Source organism: Cherax quadricarinatus, chromosome 93 (assembly GCF_038502225.1).
Source record: "Cherax quadricarinatus isolate ZL_2023a chromosome 93, ASM3850222v1, whole genome shotgun sequence".
Taxonomy (NCBI): domain Eukaryota; kingdom Metazoa; phylum Arthropoda; class Malacostraca; order Decapoda; family Parastacidae; genus Cherax; species Cherax quadricarinatus.
The window spans coordinates 13677888-13697990 of NC_091384.1; the positions used below are offsets into that span (position 1 = coordinate 13677888).

Consider the following 20103-nt stretch of genomic DNA (forward strand, 5'->3'; position numbering starts at 1 on the left):
AAAACACTTGAAATTTTGGAAAGTTTCCAGACATAATAAGGAGATGTGCTCAGGGAGAATGTAAACAAACTCGGTGGGCCGCTGTGACCATATTAGAAAGACAGGTGGGGGGAGCCGCATAGCGAGTTTTGGTCATAATTTGAAATGCCCATATTAGCGGAACGCAGTAAAGCAAAACGCCGTAAAGCGGGGCCCTGCTGTATATCCATTTTTCCTCATTATAACACTTGTATGATAGTTTGCACTTCACTGTCACCTCGGACAATTTTTTTTTCTCACTATATTCCTTATGAGATGAGAAACAGACCTTTGGTACAAAACATGACCCACTGTGTGGTAACACCTAACTATGTCTGGGTATCCTAGTCTATTCATTACATGTGGTAACTGGAACCTTGGTGTATCACTTGTCACATGTCAACACCAGGACAAGTAGATTGCCCCACCACTACTGCACTTCACAATTGTTTTTTATTTTATTTCATTTTATTTTATCAATGGTATTTTGTCACTGTGTAGTACACTGGTTATCTCAAGGATATACAATGTATTCATTCAAGATACACTTTTCTTTTCACTGCACTACACTGGGATGGTTATATTTTTCACACGGCAGTAGGCCTACAGTAACTTTCCCCTGTACTTCCATAGCAGTAAATTTAGGAGAGGTAACGGGAAAAAACACGTCACACAGTAGACTTATGCCTTTTCATCGATTGTATGCTTAATTTATGTATACTGTGATTCCCTGCATCTCAATGCTATCATCACTCATTTTGTTACTTATGACTGTCGTAAATACTCCTCCATTATTTCCACTTCTCTGGACCTCCGGCAATAGTTCGCTAGTGCCAGTTGCTTGTAAATATTCCCATATGCTACACTATACATTTTATGCTATACTGGGAATAATTTAGATCACTTGTATCTACAGTTTATTTCACTATGTCACTACACATATACATATTTGTCACTCGCCATATTACTTATAGATAGTTCACTGTTTGTTTATTTCCACTTGTGTCGACATTTGGCAATAGTTCGCTAGTGCTGGTCAGGTTTATTTCCTGAGTAACCCTTGTTCAAACTGGCACTCTCCATATGACACTGCAATCCTTGTAATTTTTGATGGAGCTCTGCCACGCGTAACTTCCCCTCTAAACAGGGGAAGAGCAAAAAGCACCAAGGCATAAACAAAATCCTTGGTGATGGATGGGGTTAAGGCTAGAGAGAGTAGCAGGAGAGGCTGCTGAATAGATCTGGTCACCATAATATAGTTTTGATAAAATGAGGGCTGAATGCAGGTGAAGGAGAGTTCGATGATCAGCTCCCCATGAAAGATGAGCAAGGGTTTTAAGAAGGTTCAGCCGGCTGTGACAAGTTGCCTTTAGAGAGGTAATGTGGGATTTTCAGGATAACCTACAGTCGAAGAAAAGGCCTAGAAACCTGACTATCATGTTCAGGGATACAGGAGCCATAGAGGTACAAAGGATGATCGGAGATGACAGAGCGTCTAGTGAAAGTAATTTTGTGAGTTTTAGTACTGAAAAATTTAAACCCATGCATGGTGGTCCAATTGGAAACATGGTTGACCAAATGCTGGAGAGAAACTGTAATGAGGTGACAGTCAGCGCCTGCACAAGCAATAGCAAAGTCATCAACAGAGAGTGGTGACTAAATGTTGGATGGAAGAACAGAGGCCAAATCATTTATAGCAAGGAGAAAAAGTTTTGTGCTCAGAACACATCCCTGAGGGACACCTTCAGCTTAGACAAAGTCTGGGGAGAGCACGTTATTAACTCGAACATGGAAATGTCTGTCAGTTAAAAAGTTCTTAAGGGATGATGGTAGATTACCTTGGAGGCCTAAGGAGTGGGCTTGGTCCAAAATATTATACCTCCAAGTTGTGTCATATGCCTTCTCAAGGTCTAAAAATAAGGCAATAACTGAGTGGTTATTCGCAAAGGCATTATGAACATACGTATCCAAGCATAATAACGGGTCTATGGTAGATCGGCCCTTACGAAAGCCATATTGACTAGTGGAGAGACTGTTGTGTGTCTCTAAATACCACATTAAACGTCGATTTACCAGATGTTCCATCACTTTGCAAACTGCACTAGTAAGAGCAATGGGACGACAGTGGGAGGCATCATGTCCCGTAGTACCCAGCTTGCAGAAAGGGAGAACGATGGCAGATTTCCACAGCTGGGGAAGAACTCCTTGTGACCAAATAAGATTGAAGAGGTGTAAGAGGACTGTAAGGGCTGACTGATGTAAATGTTGTAATATCCGAATATGTTGTCAGACCCAGCTGCCGATGATCAGCAAGCTGAGAGTGTTGCCTCCAGTTCCCAAAGAGTAAAAGGCACATTATACTGTTCTTCTCTGAGAGAAGAAAAGTCCAAGGGTACTAACTTTCCGGCAGACTTTGAGGAAAGAAACGAGGGGCATAGATGGAGCCGCCAGGAAATACAGACCAGAGAAGTTCCAATTTCAATGGCAACATCAAGAGGGTTTGCTATACCAACACTGGCGACCCATAGAACAGGAGCCGGGTCAGGAGAATATTTACCACTCAATTTCCTCACTTTTTTTCGGACTGCACTCATAGAGGAAGCAGAGGTGATGGTGGAAACATAATCATGCCAGCAAGTGCGTTTAGCATCACTAATGACAAGGCGAGTGACCACACGCTTCTGCTTAAAATCAAAAAGTCTCATCAGTTCTATTGTACAGGTACCTGCCTCACGCAGTGCATTTCAAACCTACTGCATGAGCACAAGCAGGAGACCACCAAGGCATGCACTTCTGAGAATGCCTGCCTGAGGTTTGGGGAATAGATTGAGAAGCTGCAGTTAAAACTGACATTGAGAAGACATATAGGAGCTCATCAATGGAGGATGAAGAAGGAGCCTCACTAAAAGCAGTGAGTTGCGAGTAAAGGTCCCAATTTGCCCGATCAAATTGCCAGTGAGGGCTACGGAAAGGTGGTGAATATGAAGGAGAAGAAAGAATGATTGGAAAATGATCACTGTCATGTAAGTCTGGTTGAACAAACCAGGCAAAGTCTAGTGCAGTGGAGGAAGAGCAGACCGATAGATCGATGCAAGAGTATGAGGATCAAAATGGGTGGGAATACCCATACTTAAAACATGGAGGGGGTGAGAGGCAAGAAAAGCCTCTAACTGAATGCCACGTAAGTCACAATGAGACCCCCCAGAGAAAATGGTGGGCATTAAAATCGCCAAGTAACAGAAGTGGTGGCAGTAAGGATGAAACAAGAAAGGCAAAATCTGGGATAAATAATGCCCGAGAAGAAGAGAGATATAAAGAACATATTGTAAACCACTTATTCAAGTGGATACGGGTTGCAGTGTAGTGCAGCAAGGTATGAACAAACAGTGGACGGTACAGAATATCATTGTATAGAAGAAGGGCACTTTCATTAAAGGTTCCATCAGAAAAAGGATCCGAAGAATACAATAAATTATAGCCCAAGATGGGTTGGAAAACAACCGAGTGTAATTTTGGTTCTTATAAGCAAACACCAACAGGGGAAAACCAGGAAAGCAGCATCTGAAGCTCACCCCAATTACCTGAGGCCACGGATATTCCACTGTTAATAGGCCATGATTGGCAACGAGGAAAATACTATGGATCCACATGTAAAAGCACCTACGGGCTAGAGGGGGTTAGAAAATCTATGTGCAGTGGCATCGGAAGATGTTTAAGCAGGGAAGGAATTGAGCATTGCGAAGAAAGTTGTGGAGATGGAGGGGAGGGAGGAGAAGGAACAGGAGGTGGATCAGTGTCCATTGAAGGTTTAGTATCTGCAATATATTCTGAAATGGCTTCAAGTGTTTCTGAATTCAAAGATGTATATGAGACAATACTGGAGGTAGAAGGAGGAGGGTGAGTAAAGATTGGGACAGTAATGGACTGTACCAAAGTAGGGGGGGGACGAAAGAGTGTAGGGGACTGGAGAAGTGTGGGAGGGGACAGAAGTGGCAGAAACCTGGGAGGTGGCAGAAGAGGGAGAAACTTGGGAAGGGACAGGGGTGGAAGGCAAAGGACGAGGAGGAGGGTGAACTTCCACACTTGTAATAGAGCCAGTGAGAGGAGAAGAACTAGGCACAGAGACTGGAAAGGTAAAATGCAGAGGTGGAAGAAGGGAAGGAGGGGGCAAAGAAGATTTGAGCAATGGGGATTTTTTTGACTTCTGAGAAGTAAAGGGGCGATTGGTAGGAGTTGTACAAGGTCTTGTCGATACTGGGGCTTGTGAGGAAGGACACGAAAAAGTGAGAATAGACTGAGGTGTTGTGTAGGGATGTCTGAGCTCAGGGCAGCAAAGAATTAGATACAGGAGTGGCTATGGGAAGGGTAACCACAGAGGAGGCTGCATAAGATGGGACCCCAGAAGTGGGGGACGTTTGGAAACACGAGAATAAGAAACATGGGGCAGTCTCCTTTGGAGGCAGAGATGAGAAACTGCCATAGCATAAGGAAGATCTTCTGCCTCTTTGAGACAACGGATTTCACGCTCATTTAAGTAGACCTGGTAACAGCTAGAGTACGGAGGGTGAGCCTCATGACAATTAAGGCAAGAGGGAGGTTGACTGCAAGACGTATTAGTATGGTCATCGGCATCACAGACTGGGCATTTGGCTATAGATCTGCAATATTTTGCTGGGTGACCAAATCGCCAGCAATTTCTACACTGTTGCGGTGTAGTGATCACCTTACGAACTCGCAACCAATGTCCAGCTACATAACAGAGGATGGGAGTTCATGGCTGTTGAAAGTTAATCGAGCCACATTGCAAGGGTATCGTCTCTGCCCACGGGCAGGAAGGACATAAGTGTCTACTTTGAGGATTGGGAGATCCTGGAGTTCCAGCTGTTCAAGAAAGTCATTGCCACATGTCTGGAAATTCTGTTGGACTATGGTATGGGGCAGAATGACAGTACCACTACAAGAATTGAGGGAATGATGTTTTTCAATAGTGATAGGAATAGTATCAATATGTGAAAGGAGAGGAAGATCATGAGCTTGGGTAGCATTCTGGACAGTGACTTTGTGCATACCGCTCTTGAGAGCATGAAAGGAAATATCTCTACCAACATGGTGTAGGAGCACTTTGCCAATACTATGGTAGGAAAGATAGGCAACAGAAGAAGTTTGTCATAAAGTAAAGAATTTAGTCCATTGTGTGGCTCAAAACTGAGCGTGGAGAGGGAGTGCATAATGTGTTGGTCTTTTCCAAGTAGAACGGGAAGGTAACAAAGTAACATCATCAGGATATTGTCATTGGCATTTAGAAGTAGGACCAGAGTTGGTCCGACGTGGGACGGGCTGGCGAGTCGAAAATTGTTGCACCGTAGAGGGAGAGGCCAGAAGCATAGTCAAAGGAGGGCAGAGGTCAGACAAATCGAAGGTGTCAGTCGAGACCATGGTACCTGAAGCTGGTGATGAAACAGCACCAGCAAGAGGTACAGGGGCATCAGGAGTGTCCAAAGAGTGGTCAAAAAATGACGCAGGGTCAGAACGGGTGCGGTACCAGTAAGGGGCCCAGGGGTAGCAAGTTCATGGACTAGGGCTTCCATGGTTAGGTTACTTCTTTCTTTTTGTTTTTAAGAAAAAAAAAGAATGAAAAGAAAATAAAAACAAAAAAAAAAAAGTAAAGGGGGGAACAGGGAGGAATAGTTCCTAGGAGGAATGAAAGGGCTGGAAATCACCCTACGCACCCAAGAGGACCTCAACACCGCAAGTAGTGCAGATGTGGCATGGAACCTGTGCCATACCCTACCCTTCATGCCAGTAAACCAGCAATCCAGGATAGCAACCTCACATCTGCCGAGCTACATCATTGGACAAAACAGAGGGCAGCTGGATATCTGCCACAAAGCATACCTCCTTTGGCCACCACCCCCAGAATCCGAAAGGCGGCCTCCAGAGATACACCTGTCGCCCGAAAGATACCCAAAGCTACTCTGGGATACCGGAGAGGGATCGGGACATCCCCAGGCAATCCAGATTCCACGGCAAACTACGCCACCGCCAAGAACCTCAACGGAATGGGATGGACCCCGGTGTCCTTTCCCCTACCTAGGAACTAGCGCGCCTGTGGGAGAAATCCCAAAGGCCAAAAAGAGGAAGGGCAAAAGGGAGGGGTGGGGAGGAGGAGGAGGAATGGAAAAAGGGGAGGATGGGGAGGATGGGATAGGGGAGGGGAGAATGGGGGGTAATTAGGTTCGGTCTGAGGAAGAAGACCAACAGGGCTAATTCCTCAGACCAAGAGCCTCTTCATCACGCCAAGGAGCCCCCCTTGAAGAGGGGTAGGACTGCAGTACAGGTATTTAAAAGATTTGGTTATTGTTATAGTCTCAATTTATTGTAAGTTAAGTCAAGGCAGGATATACTAGTTAATTCTGCCATCTTTGTGAGCTTGAAAAGATTTGGAGGAATGCACTCTAGGGACCCGAGATTTTCCAATGACAAGTTGTTTCATTGAGTTCTATTTATTATATCAAGGGAACTGTTGTAGGACACTCTTCATTTGTCGGTGAGAAGAGTGGATGGTCCAGGGATGCCATTCAACTTACTGTTTGGTCGGAGCCGGCATAGAACCCTCCGATTTCTTTCATACATGCTGTTTAATCAAAGCAGGAATCAAACGCTCCGATTTATTTACAGCTTGAGCAGAGCAGGAATTGAACCCTCCATTTTCTATGATATATCCGTTTCATTTTACCCTGGTAGTTTAAGTTATTCTTGTAAGTATGGAGGAATACCAGTTTTGGATGGACACTGGGAGTAATTTAGGAATAATGGGGAAAAATTTAGAAGCTTTCATTAGTGCTAAGATACAGGAAAGAGAAAGAAAGGAGAAAGAGAACCTTGAGAGGAGAGAAAGCAGAGAGGAGAAAAAGGAGAGAGAACCTTGAGAGAGAGGAGAAAAAGGAGAGAGAATCAAGAGAGGAGAAAAAGGAGAGAGATTGAATTTAAAGAGAAAATCAAGAAAGACAGTTAGAAAGAGAAAGAGAGCATGATAGACTTGATCATGAGGTTAAGTTTAATATGTTTATTATGCACCCCATACCCATCCTGTGGGCGGTAGTCAAAAGATTACAGAGGTACATAATGGGTCCAGGGACTGGACCTCAAAGTTCTGATGGCTGAGCAAGTTACAGAGGTAATGAATTCACAATTTACAAAGGTAATGAACTCACAATTTACAAAGGTAATGAACTCCAGGTAGGTCTAGTCACAATCATGACAAGTTACAAAGGTATTAACAGATTATAGAGGTACACAATGGGTCCAGGGACTGGGCCCCAAAGTTTTGATGGCTGAACTAGGTACAAGATAATGAGCTCACAAGTTACAAAGGTAATGAATACTGTAAGAATGGTTACTTGCATTTATACATGGCTACAATCATGAACAAATTTTAGAGTAATGAGCAATTCACACTTCCACACCCGGTCACAACTGTAGTGAGTTATTGGTGCAAATATTGATTGTTGAGTCACACACACACACACACACACACACAGGGGAGACATGATAACGACATATAAAATACTGCGTGGAATAGACAAGGTGGACAAGGACAGGATGTTCCAGGGAGGGGACACAGAAACAAGAGGCCACAATTGGAAGTTGAAGACACAAATGAGTCAGAGAGATAGTAGGAAGTATTTCTTCAGTCATAGAGTTGTAAGGCAGTGGAATAGCCTAGAAAATGACGTAGTGGAGGCAGGAACCATACACAGTTTTAAGACGAGGTTTGATAAAGCTCATGGAGCGGGGAGAGAGAGGGTCTAGTAGCAACCGGTGAAGAGGCGGGGCCAGGAGCTAGGACTCGACCCCTGCAACCACAAATAGGTGAGTACAAATAGGTGAGTACACACACACACACACACACACACACACACACACACACACACACACACACACACACACACACACACCAGGGCCACTAGCTGTGACTCGACCCCTGCAACCACAAATAGGTGAGTACACCCACACACACACACACACACATAAACACACACACACACACACACACACACACACACACACACACACACACACACACACACACACACACACATACACAAACTCATACACACACACACACACTCATACACACACACACACACACACACACACACACACACACACACACACACACACACACTCATACACATTCACACGCACACACAAACACACACAAACACACACGCACACACACACACACAGGAGCTTGGACTAGTGAGGAGAGAGCCAAAATGCGTGAGGAACAAGTTAAATTAAGAGAACTTGAGGAAAGTGCTAAAGATAGGGAACTTGAGGAAAAGTCTAGAGAACGTGAGGAAAAAGTTAGAGAAAGTGAATTAAGGGAGAGACAGAAAGATCGCGAGGTAGAGAAATCATACCTTGAATTAGAGAATAAAAAGTTAACTTTTACACAACAACAATTAGAGGAAGGAGTAACTGAACATCATACAGCTAGTCTGCATAGTGCCACACCTAATTTACCTCCCTTCACGGAGGATGAAGACATAACTTCATATATAATTAGGTTTGAAAATACCGCTACCCTCTGTGAATGGACAGCTGACACCTGGGCTACCAGGTTAGGTATGTTATTTTCTGGTACAGCTTTGAATATCTATGCAACTTTGTCACAGGATATCATATGTAATTACAACCTACTTGAGAAGGAATCTTTAAAGCATGCCAAAAGGCCACAAATTCTTATAGGAAAGATTTCAGGTATGCTACCTTACAGCATGGCCAAAACTTTCAATAGTTACAGGTAACACTCTTTCGTTTGTTAGACTTTTGGATAGAGAGCTCAGGAATTGATCACACTTATGAATCTCTTAGAGACTTCATGGTTGCTGACCAGTTCCTGACAGCTCTTCCTCACCAGATATGAACATTCATTAGAGAGCGTAACCTGAATAAAGCTGAGGAAGTTGCTGAGGCCGCTGACTTGTATGCTGAGGCTCACAATTCCTGTAAAGACCTAAAAGGATCGACCCCTAAGGGCAATGGTTCATCAGGACCAAAGGTTGAGAAGCCTACAGTAGAAAAGAAGTCACCAGCTATTATACCAACATGTCGCCAGTGTGGTGGTATCGGACATAAGCGTCCAGATTTTCCTTCCAAGAAAATAGAGAAAGTTGGCAGATGTTTTGTTGACGGGAATGACCAAGCACCCTTCTGTTCAGGAGCAGTTAATAGTATAAAAGTCTTAGACATATTATGTGACATTGGATGTACGTGCATCATAATTTCAGACAAACTGTTCCCTAACTTTAAAACCTCTCGTATGTCTTCTATTCTTTCAGACTACTTGGGTCGTGAAAATACTTTCCCTACAATATGTTGCTACTTGAAAACTAAATGGTTCACAGGTTGGACTAATGCGGTACTAGCCCCAATTACTACTTGTTCTATAATAGTGGGTAACGTTAAAGGTGCCATTCTTCCTTCGGAGGTGGATCTTTCGTCTCCACCCATGGATCTAAGTTTTCCAGCTCCCCTTCCTTGCAAGTTAAATAAGTCCCTTATCAATTCTACACCGGAAACTGCATTGTCTCCTACGGTTCATATGGAATTAGAAACAAATGATACTGCTCTCGATAGTAAGGTAGCAGGATCACCTGTTCACTCGTCAGGTGAAAGTAAGGGTAATGCCTCAGGCACTCTCAATGTCTTGACTAGGGCTCAGACCAAAGCCTAGACTTCTCCTACCCCCTCTTCTCCCACCACAAGTCCTTTCATTTTCCCAGAGTTTATGTACAAGGATGACTTTGTCAATTTACAGCGGGATTGCCCTTCACTTTGGGATTGTCATAATCATGCTTTTAACAACAAAGTTATCCACGGGAGATACGGATCACATAAGTTTGAATATATTAATGGTATCTTATATAAATCTGTATTTAAATCTCATTCTTCAGCGATAGATTATTCCCTCCTTGTTGTTCCTAAACCATTTATTTATTTTATTTATTTAATTTGAAAATGATACAGAGAAGTACAAAGGAATACAGCAAATAAGTGTAACATGCCAAAGCCCCTTGTATGCAGAGCATTATGGGCAGGCTTAAAGTTAACTTAAGATTAATTAAGCAATGATATATTCAGTGGTAATACATTATTGTAAACAGATTACAATTAAGCACAAATGAGTATTACAAAGACAGGTCATATGGTCATTTACTGTGTTGCTGTGCATTCAGTAGAATGGAGTATTCAGTTACGTAATACTGCCAAGAGACTGTTCTTCAAATGGCTCATGATTTGCCAGTGACCGAACACTTGGCCCATCCTAAGACGTGGCATAAACTCAAGCACACTTATTTTTGGCCAAGCATGTACTCGCAGGTTACAAAGAAGTATAGTTCTTGTGATAGGTGTCATGTGCTTACTGTTCAAAATACATGCACTCCTATTTCCTGCATGTTAAATCTAAAACTTCTTCCTGCAGAAACTAGATACTCCACCATACAAAAGGGATGTTTAGCCCTTGTGTGGGGTATCTCCAAACTTAAATTTTATTTACTGGGTAAGGAATTAATTTTAGAGACTGATCAAAAACCTTTGATATACCTAGAAACTTCTAAGGGAGCCAACAGTCGCCTCTTGAGGTGGACATTGGCACTCCAAGCTTTTAAGTTTCGTATTGTGCATGTAAATGGTTCATCCAATTATTTCTCTGACTGGTTAAGTCATGACAGTCAGTAGATGATTTGGTACCTTACACGACTTTCCCAGTTTAGAAGTTTTTCCTCACTAATTCTTCTTATACTCCTTGACTATAAGTCTTGGTATGGGGGAGTGTGAGGGAAAAGTTCAACAGATAGGAGTAGCGAGTGATTATATGGTGACGATAGTTTGAATGGCAGCATGCTTGTTAAGGTAGGGTCAGTGTCTAGGTCCCACTATCCCCCCCCCTTTTCCCCACTCGGAAAGGTGATGTGTGGGGCTCCAACCAAACAGTAATCACTTCACTCACAGCTCAAAGCACAACTGTAAGTACAAGCCTCTGCTCCTATTCTAGTGGATATATTGGATGAAAGCTTCACTTTTGACCAATAATAAACTTAGTCATTTCAGCTTTGATTTCCATGTTATGCTTTTAGATAATCACCATTTCTTTTAAATATTGTACTTATCACAGAGAGTGATTTCTTAAGCAGTGGGTAACCTTTGTCTCTTTCTAGCTTGGAATCTCAGCTCGGGTCATCTGGCAACTAAAGAAACAGTGTTGAAGAAGACGGACTTTACACAAGTTATGGGACATCACTTTTTGATCTACCTACCTGATTAATGTAGTCAACCGCAGGCAACTACCCCTCATCTTTGCAGTGGTGAAGAACCTGCATTCCTATCATCTGGACAGACTATTCAAGGCTATAGACTCTGTGAAGAACTAGTCGTTGGGTTGTCACTCAACACCTGTGACCCCCCACACATCATCAGTAATGGCTACAATTTCTACAAGACGGTGTCAACATCAACCAGACACCTAAGTTTAACTGTACATATTAGCATTGAATTCAGATATCATTTATATTTTTCATTTTTCTTTCAAGTAGGATACAAATTCATATTTAATTGTTTTATATTTTCATTCCTAAATAATAGTGTTTATCTTTGTATATTATTATTTCTTTTTCTATTCATTAATTTTCCTGAGGAGGAGCCAGCCTTCGTAATACTTACTGAAGTTGTTACAGGGCTGAGTAAGCCTTCACAGGGTAATTAGGTTCAGTCTGAGGAAAGAGAACAACAGGTCTAATTCCTCAGACCAAGAGCCTCTTCACCATGCCAAGGAGCCCTCCTTGAAGAGGTTAAACTGACCATATGTAAATCTATGTTTGTACGCATAACGCTGAATGTAGATCCACATTTTATTTTTCATTCCTTTAAATATGGTGTAATAAGCTCAAGTTGCCTTGATATGAAAGAATGAGTCTACGCACTCAGTGTGCAGAGTATTAAAAAAATCTGGGAACACTTAGTACCTTGTGGGAGGTCAATTGCAATTAAGAACCAGCTAGAGCAGTGTGGCAAACACCAGGGATTCACTGATGACATGTCGCATTAACACTCCCCTTTTAAGAGGACAGCTGGCTTTGGCTGTCTCTGTCTATATTTCTGTCTATCTATACATCTGTCTGTCCATATCTCTGTCTATCTATATACGTATCTGTCTATCTCTGTCTCTTTCTCACATGTACACATAAGTACAGTTATTATACATAGTGTAAAATACCTAGGATAACTCAAAAATTCCAGGCAAAGATAGACAGATAGACAGACAGGCAGACAAAGATGTTTATGTGTTTCAGTGAAGACAAATAAAGCCAGGGTTCCCCTAGTGCCCATTTATCAAATGTCAATGAGCTGTGAACAGTTGTCATAGCACAATTCCTCAAGGAGTTTGATATGTACTCCAGTCACACACAGGCAGACAGAAAGACAGATAAGCAGAGCTAGATAGATAAGGACAGACTGGCAGACAGACAGACAAGACATGTTGTGTGTAACAGTGATAACAAATACAGGAGGGTTAGCTGGAGCAGTTCACTCTTATCAAATGTCACTAGGCTGTCAACAGTATACGGATGCCTTTCATAACACCATGCTCATTCCAAGTATCTACCTCCACAACCATGACCATCAAGGACATCACCAGTAGTAGACAGGACAAGCTTCCATCCTCTGCAGGGGTATACATAATCCCTTGTAATGACTGCAACAAATTATACGTGGGCGAAACATCAAGAGACCTCCAAACACGTATTTCAGAACACCAATACGCATGCAGGACTGACGATACAAGGAATGCCTGTGTACAACATCGCAATTCACACAACCATTTAATTAACTACAGAAACTCAAGACTTATTGCCACAGAAGACAACACTCAATACCGAAGAATCCTGGAATCATTGCTTATCTCTATAACCAACAATTTCAACCAGAACAATGGCTTCTATGACATAGCTGAACCACTTGCCAAGAAACTTCTTCATCACTATCCCACATAAGAACATAGAACACTGCAGAAGGTCTGCTCACAACTTATCCAGGAGCGTACTCCGTGGGTCACCTGGGTTAGCGGCAGCGGCAGCAGCGACTTCCAAGCTCCGTACTTTTCTCCAACAATCAGAGCTACCAATGCTCCTATGATGACCTAGTTACAAGCAAAACTGCACTACCCAACGTAGCACCCAGAATGACCAAAGATTACCAACAGTGAAACCTACAAATCGAAAATAATAGAGATCAAAGGAAGACTGCCCACAAACCGAAAGAAACACCCTGCTGCCAGCCGAACAACGTAACCCTAAGCTTTGTATAACTACAACTTCTTAACTACAACAATTCCTGTAGTATTATGAGGCGCAATCTAAGAGGAAACAGCACCAAGGCCAGCAAGAAAACACCGAAAAATCAACTATTCAACAAGTGTAGTCAGGAGGACGCTGGCCCAGCAACCACCCCACTCACCACCGCTCAAGGCCACACCACAACAATAACAACAAACATGGCTGCCACCAGCCCATCCACCCCTCTCTTCCCCGGATTCAACCTACCAAGTAGTCTCTCAGGTATGACCAACGATCCAGATACCCTAAAAACATACATCTCCAACTTAGTTATTGAAAATATGAATCTTCGAGATGCTAACAAAACAAGACACCAGGATGACACAACTCGAGAACAAAATCCTCAGTCTTGAACAAAAGTTATCAACACCAGGAATGACTAACTGTGACAAGACCATCCAAGCAGTCATAGATAGCCATACCCAACAAATAATATCTCTTAATACAAAGGTTGAAGAAGCAGTAAAAGAATGGAAGAACAACTTAGATAACCAGTTCAGTGACTACTTTGCTCTCCAAGAAGATAAAACTGAACAAGATAAACTATCGGACGCAGTAATAGTTAACAGTCCACTTTTTCCCAGTGATATGAACCAAACAAACAGTAAAGAAATTACTCTGCAGATCATAAAGGACCAAACAAGTGTTATTGTACCAGAGTCAGAAATAAAAGAAGCCAGGTTACTAGGATCCCATGGTAGAAAAAGTGTTATGCTTAGATTCCACTCACATGACAGGAAAAAAGACTTAATTATTGCATCTATTAAAGTAAAGAAAGAGGTATACATAAACGAGTGTCTTACCATTATTGTTCAAATTTCATTGTACAATCTCTTAGTAATTAAATAATCAACTACCTCATTTTGTGATTTTACTAGTAAGCATAAGTCACCTTAAGTAATTTTCTTATTTACTATTGTTTGCTTAAACATTAGTTGAATTGATACTTTCTCTGTCCATATTATTACCTCATATTTTTTAAATACTATCAATTGATATTACTTACTAAAATTAATAATTATCATTTTTACTATAATTTCAATTTACTCTTAACATTTTTGACATTTAATAACCATTACTTGTCTAATTACCTTTACCTGTTTTAATACCACATTTACTATCTTAGAGTACTCTTAATTACCTTGTACTGCCATATAACCTCTAGTATAACTACCAGTGCAATATTGAATGAAATAAACATTACTTTTTCACTTTTTTGTAATCATTATTACTTACTAAAATTTTATTAAACACCATATTTACTACCAGTCAATTTTACTTTTGTACATTAAACATTATTTTATATTTCCCATAACATTTTGTTGCCAAATTTTCAAGTTTGTATATTCAACTCCAACCTTTATATTATCCTTTGTACCTGTGTACCTGTCTACCATCTTACTATCATATTATAACCAAGACATTACCCTTGTTATTTTTTTACTATTATTCTTTTGGTACTTTAATTGTGAATTATATTTTGTCAATTTAAATCTAGTTATACTCCTGATCTTGTCAACAACCTATACCAGACTCTAGTGCAATTGCAAGTACCATTTCAATTTGTATTTTTATATTATAAGTTTGTATTATAATTCCTACTCTAAGATTGTTTTCATATCTTAGTGACTCTATTGTGTGTGCAATTAGTGTATTTTTCAATTATATTATTGTTCAAGGCCCTTAACTATCTTTTGCTAACTAGTACCAACTACCTCATATATTTTTTTTTCTACTTTTTTTATTCTTTTGCTACGTTAACTTGCATATTTTATATTGTCAATTTAAATCTAGTTATACTCTAATTCTTGTAAACAACTTGTATAACACCTTAGTGCAATTACAATTGAGAGTCTTGTGCCTTTTTTATATTATTAGATTAAACTCAGTTGTACTATAGTCAATACCAAATTCATTATATTAGACCATATTGCAATTACTAGTGAGAGACTGGTGCTATTTTTAATTTGTATTGTTATATTATTAGATTAAATCTAGTTGTACTATAGCTCATTCTAGCTCAAAACATAGACTCCACAAAAGTCATTATATTAGACCTTAGTGCAATTATTTGATTACCACTTTATTGTTCACCACAACTTATATTAGTCCCTTTTATATTATAATTTTATATTATAATTCTAACTTTAAAGAATTACCTTTAAAGTACTACCTACTATCATATTCCCAAGCTCCATTATTTGATCATCACTTTATTTGTTCACCACAAATTATTTTAGTCCCTTTTATATTGTCTCCTTTATTTTAGCTTTAAAAAACTACCTTAGCTCATTATTTTTACATTTGTTAAATAACTCAGGTGCTATTTTTTTTTAGCTTTAGAATATTTACTTTAATTTTTACTTAATTCTAACTATAGATTCACTACAAATCTTATGATTACAAGCATTGATCCTGATACCAACCTCTTATTTAATTAATGACTTAAATGATTCAAACAGTTACTGTAATTACTACACAGCAGAACAATCAAAGGCAATTCTCAGAGCTAACAACAACATAACTATCTTTAACTACAATATCAGATCTTTAAGCAAGCATTATGATGACCTCCTAGCATTACTAAATTCCTTGCATGCCAATATGTCCATCATTACACTAACTGAAACCTGGCTAAAGCCTGATACTACAGATGTCTATGCCATTCCTGGTTACACAGCCATACACAACTGTAGGCCAGACCAACAAGGGGGTGGCACTGCTATATACTACTCAGACCAACTAGAATGTATCACTAATACTTGCACAAGGGATGAACATGGGGAATATATAATAGCTAAATTCAAATCCAAATACCTACAAAAACCTCTCACAGTGATAAACATCTACAGAGTTCCACAATCAAACATTAGCCAATTTAGTCAAAACCTAGGAAGTATGATAACTGATGCACGCATGAACAAAGATCACTTACTACTCTCAGGTGACTTCAATATAAATCTCCTGCAAGACCAGGACCCACACGTTACTGAATTCACAAACACAATGAGTAACTGTATGTTGCTACCAACAGTAACAAAACCTACAAGAGTTACAGAGACTAGTGTTTCCCTACTTGACCACATCTGGACCAACACCATATCCCCTTTAAAATCAGGCATAATTACAGATAATACCACAGACCACTACCGTACTTTCCTCATAACAACTCTTGGTAAAATACCCCAAGACACTACTAAAGTCACCTTCAGACTTCACAATGAGGCAGCCATTAATAACTTCACAACAGCAGTAACAAACATTGACTGGCACACTGAGCTAGAAATCTATACAGATATTGACGAATGTTTTAATAATTTTCTAAAAAAGACCCAATACCTTTATAACAAGCACTGCCCTAAAAAAACTAAACAGATGACAGCTAAGAGACTGAACAGTCCCTGGCTAACACCCAGCATTCTCAAATCCATAAATACAAAACACCGATATGAAAAACAGTACAGAATGGGTCACATAACCAGAGACCAAACAAAACGTTACTCGTCAATCCTAACCAGCCTGATAAGAAGGGCAAAAAAATTGTATTATGAGAACAGATTATCCAACTTACGAGGTGATATAAAAAAGACCTGGAAGACCCTATCAGAAATTCTGGGAACAAAAAAGATATCACGACATAGCGAAATAAAATTAGCAAAATCAGATGAACCCCAACTCCCACCAACAGAAACAGCAAACTGACTCAATGATTTCTTCTCCACTATAGGTCAAAACCTTGCCAATAAAATCCCAAGCTCAGATACCCCACCAAATGACTACCTCACTGGCAATTACCCGAACACACTGTTCCTAGCTCCGACTAACCCATACGAAGTCTCCCTTATTATCAACGCACTGAAAAACAAGGCAGGAGATTTAAATACCTTACCACCCTTTATATACAAAAAAGCGTCACAAGTACTATCACCAATCATTGCAACACTCTTTAACAAATCCATTCAATCCTCCACCTTCCCTACAGTTCTCAAAATAGCAAGGGTCACCCCGATCCATAAAGGAGGAGACCAAACAGAGTTGAATAACTATAGGCCAATATCCAATTTACACCCTCTCTCAAAAATCTTCGAAAAATTAATTCATAAACGAATCTACTCCTACCTCATCTCCCAAAACATTCTCAACCCCTGCCAATTTGGATTCAGGCCTAATAAAAATACTAATGATGCTATTATACACATGCTAGAACATATATACACTGCAATAGAGAAAAAAGAAGTCCCACTGGGGATCTTCATTGACTTACGTAAAGCTTTTGATACAGTTGACCATGACTTGCTCCACGTAAAATTGTCACACTATGGTATTAGAGGGCACTCCCTCAACTACCTGAAGTCTTACCTCAGCAACAGAAGCCAATATGTGTACGCAAATGGGGCAAGCTCTTCCGCACAGCCAATTACAGTTGGTGTCCCACAGGGAAGTGTCCTTGGCCCTCTTCTCTTTCTCCTATACATAAATGACCTACCAAATGCTTCGCAATTACTCAAACCCACACTTTTTGCAGATGACACTACATACGTCTTCTCTCACCCGAGCCCAGTCACGCTAGCCAATACTGTAAACACCGAATTACAGAAAATATCTACCTGGATGAGGACTAACAAACTTACACTAAACATTGACAAAACCTACTTCATTCAGTTTGGTAACAGAGCTACAGATGTACCTCTTAACATAACAATAAACGGATCACCTATCACAAAGTTAACAGAGGGAAAATTCCTAGGAATCCACCTCGATAATAGACTCAAATTTCATACACATATACAACAAATTTCTAAGAAACTCTCCAAGACTGTGGGCATACTATCGAAGATACGGTACTATGTTCCACAGTCAGCCCTCCTGGCCCTTTATCACTCTCTTATTTACCCCTATCTCACCTATGGAATTTGTGCATGGGGCTCAACAACAATTAACCATCTCAGACCACTAATTACCCAACAAAAGGCTGCAGTTAGAATAACAAATTCTCACTACAGGCAACACACTCCACCAATATTCAAAACACTCAACCTACTCACCATACAAAACATCCATACTTATTATTGCACCTATTACATACATAGAACACTTAACTCTGATATTAACCCTCCCCTCAAACATCTCCTTGCCAACCTCAACAGAACACATGACCATAACACAAGGCAAAGATCTCTCTTTGATGTTCCTCATGTCCATCTCATGCTATGCAAAAACTCAATGCACATAAAAGGCCCTAAAATCTGGAATTCATTACCTGTAAATATAAAAGAAACACTACCTGTTTATAAATTCAAGTCTATTCTCAAAGATCACTTACTCACTCAAAACCAAATAAATACTGAATAACTGAACCTGTCTTTGTAATACTCATTTGTGCTTTATAGTTATCTGTTTACAATAATGTTTTATCACTGATTTCATCATTGCTTAGTTAATCTTAAGTTAATTTTATGCCAGCCCGTAACGCTATGCATATAAGTGACTTTGGCATGCTGCTCTTACCTGTATTTTTTGTACCTCTGTTTGTATGCTTAAATTACTAAATAAATAAATAAATAAATAAATAAATAAATAAATAAATCCAATACCCCTTCCAAGCTACCCAAGATCATAGACTCTTTAACCCCACCCGGTAGATCATCAGATGCAGCATTCTCCACCTGACCTCAACATTCTGAACCCGACTATAAATACTCACGTACCTTCCACCCCAGGTAGATCTGTTTGTGACTTGAAAAAGCCCACTGTACTCACCTAATTGTGGTTGCAGGGGTCGAGACTCAGCTCCTGGCCCCACCTCTTCACTGATCGCTACTGGATCCTCTCTCTCTCTGCTTCCTGAGCTTTGTCATACCTCTTCTTAAAACTATGTATGGTTCCTGACTCCACTACTTCACTTGCTAGGCTATTCCACTTGCTGACAACTCTATGACTGAAGCAATACTTCCTAACGTCCCTGTGACTCGTCTGAGTCTTCAGCTTCCAGTTGTGACCCCTTGTCCCTGTGTCCCCTCTCTGGAACATCCTATCTCTGTCCACTTTGTCTATTCCCCACAGTATCTTGTATGTCGTTATCATGTCTCCCCTGACCCTTCTGTCCTCCAGTGTCATCAGTCCGATTTCCCTTAACCTTTCCTCGTACGACATTCCCTTGAGCTCTGGGACTAGCCTTGTTGCAAACCTTTGTACTTTCTCTAACTTCTTGACGTGCTACCAGGTGTGGGTTCCAGACTGGTGCTGCATACTCCAGTATGGGCCTAACATACACAGTGTACAGTGTCTTGAACGATTCCTTATTAAGGTATCGGAACACTATTCTCAGGTTTGCCAGGCGCCCGTATGCTGCAGCGGTTATTTGGTTGATGTGTGCCTCCGGTGATGTGCTCGGTGTTATGGTCACCCCAAGGTCTTTCTCCCTGAGTGAGGTCTGTAGTCTTTGTCCACCTAGCCTATACTCTGTCTGCAGTCTTCTTTGCCCCTCCCCAATCTTCATGACTTTGCATTTGGCTGGATTGAATTCAAGAAGCCAGTTACTGGACCACATGTCCAGCCTGTCCAGGTCTCTTTGCATTCCTGCCTCATCCTCGTCCGATTTAATTCTTCTCATCAACTTCACGTCATCTGCGAACAGGGACACTTCAGAGTCTATTCCTTCCATCATGTCGTTCACATATAT

General features: G+C 40.7%; 1 protein-coding gene across 1 annotated transcript in view; it reads right to left on the reverse strand.

The window, feature by feature from the left end:
- LOC128693447 (zinc finger protein 300-like) overlaps positions 1–20103 on the reverse strand; it is a 48826-nt gene that overhangs the window by 25025 nt on the left and 3698 nt on the right. The gene's annotated exons all lie outside the window — the stretch shown is intronic.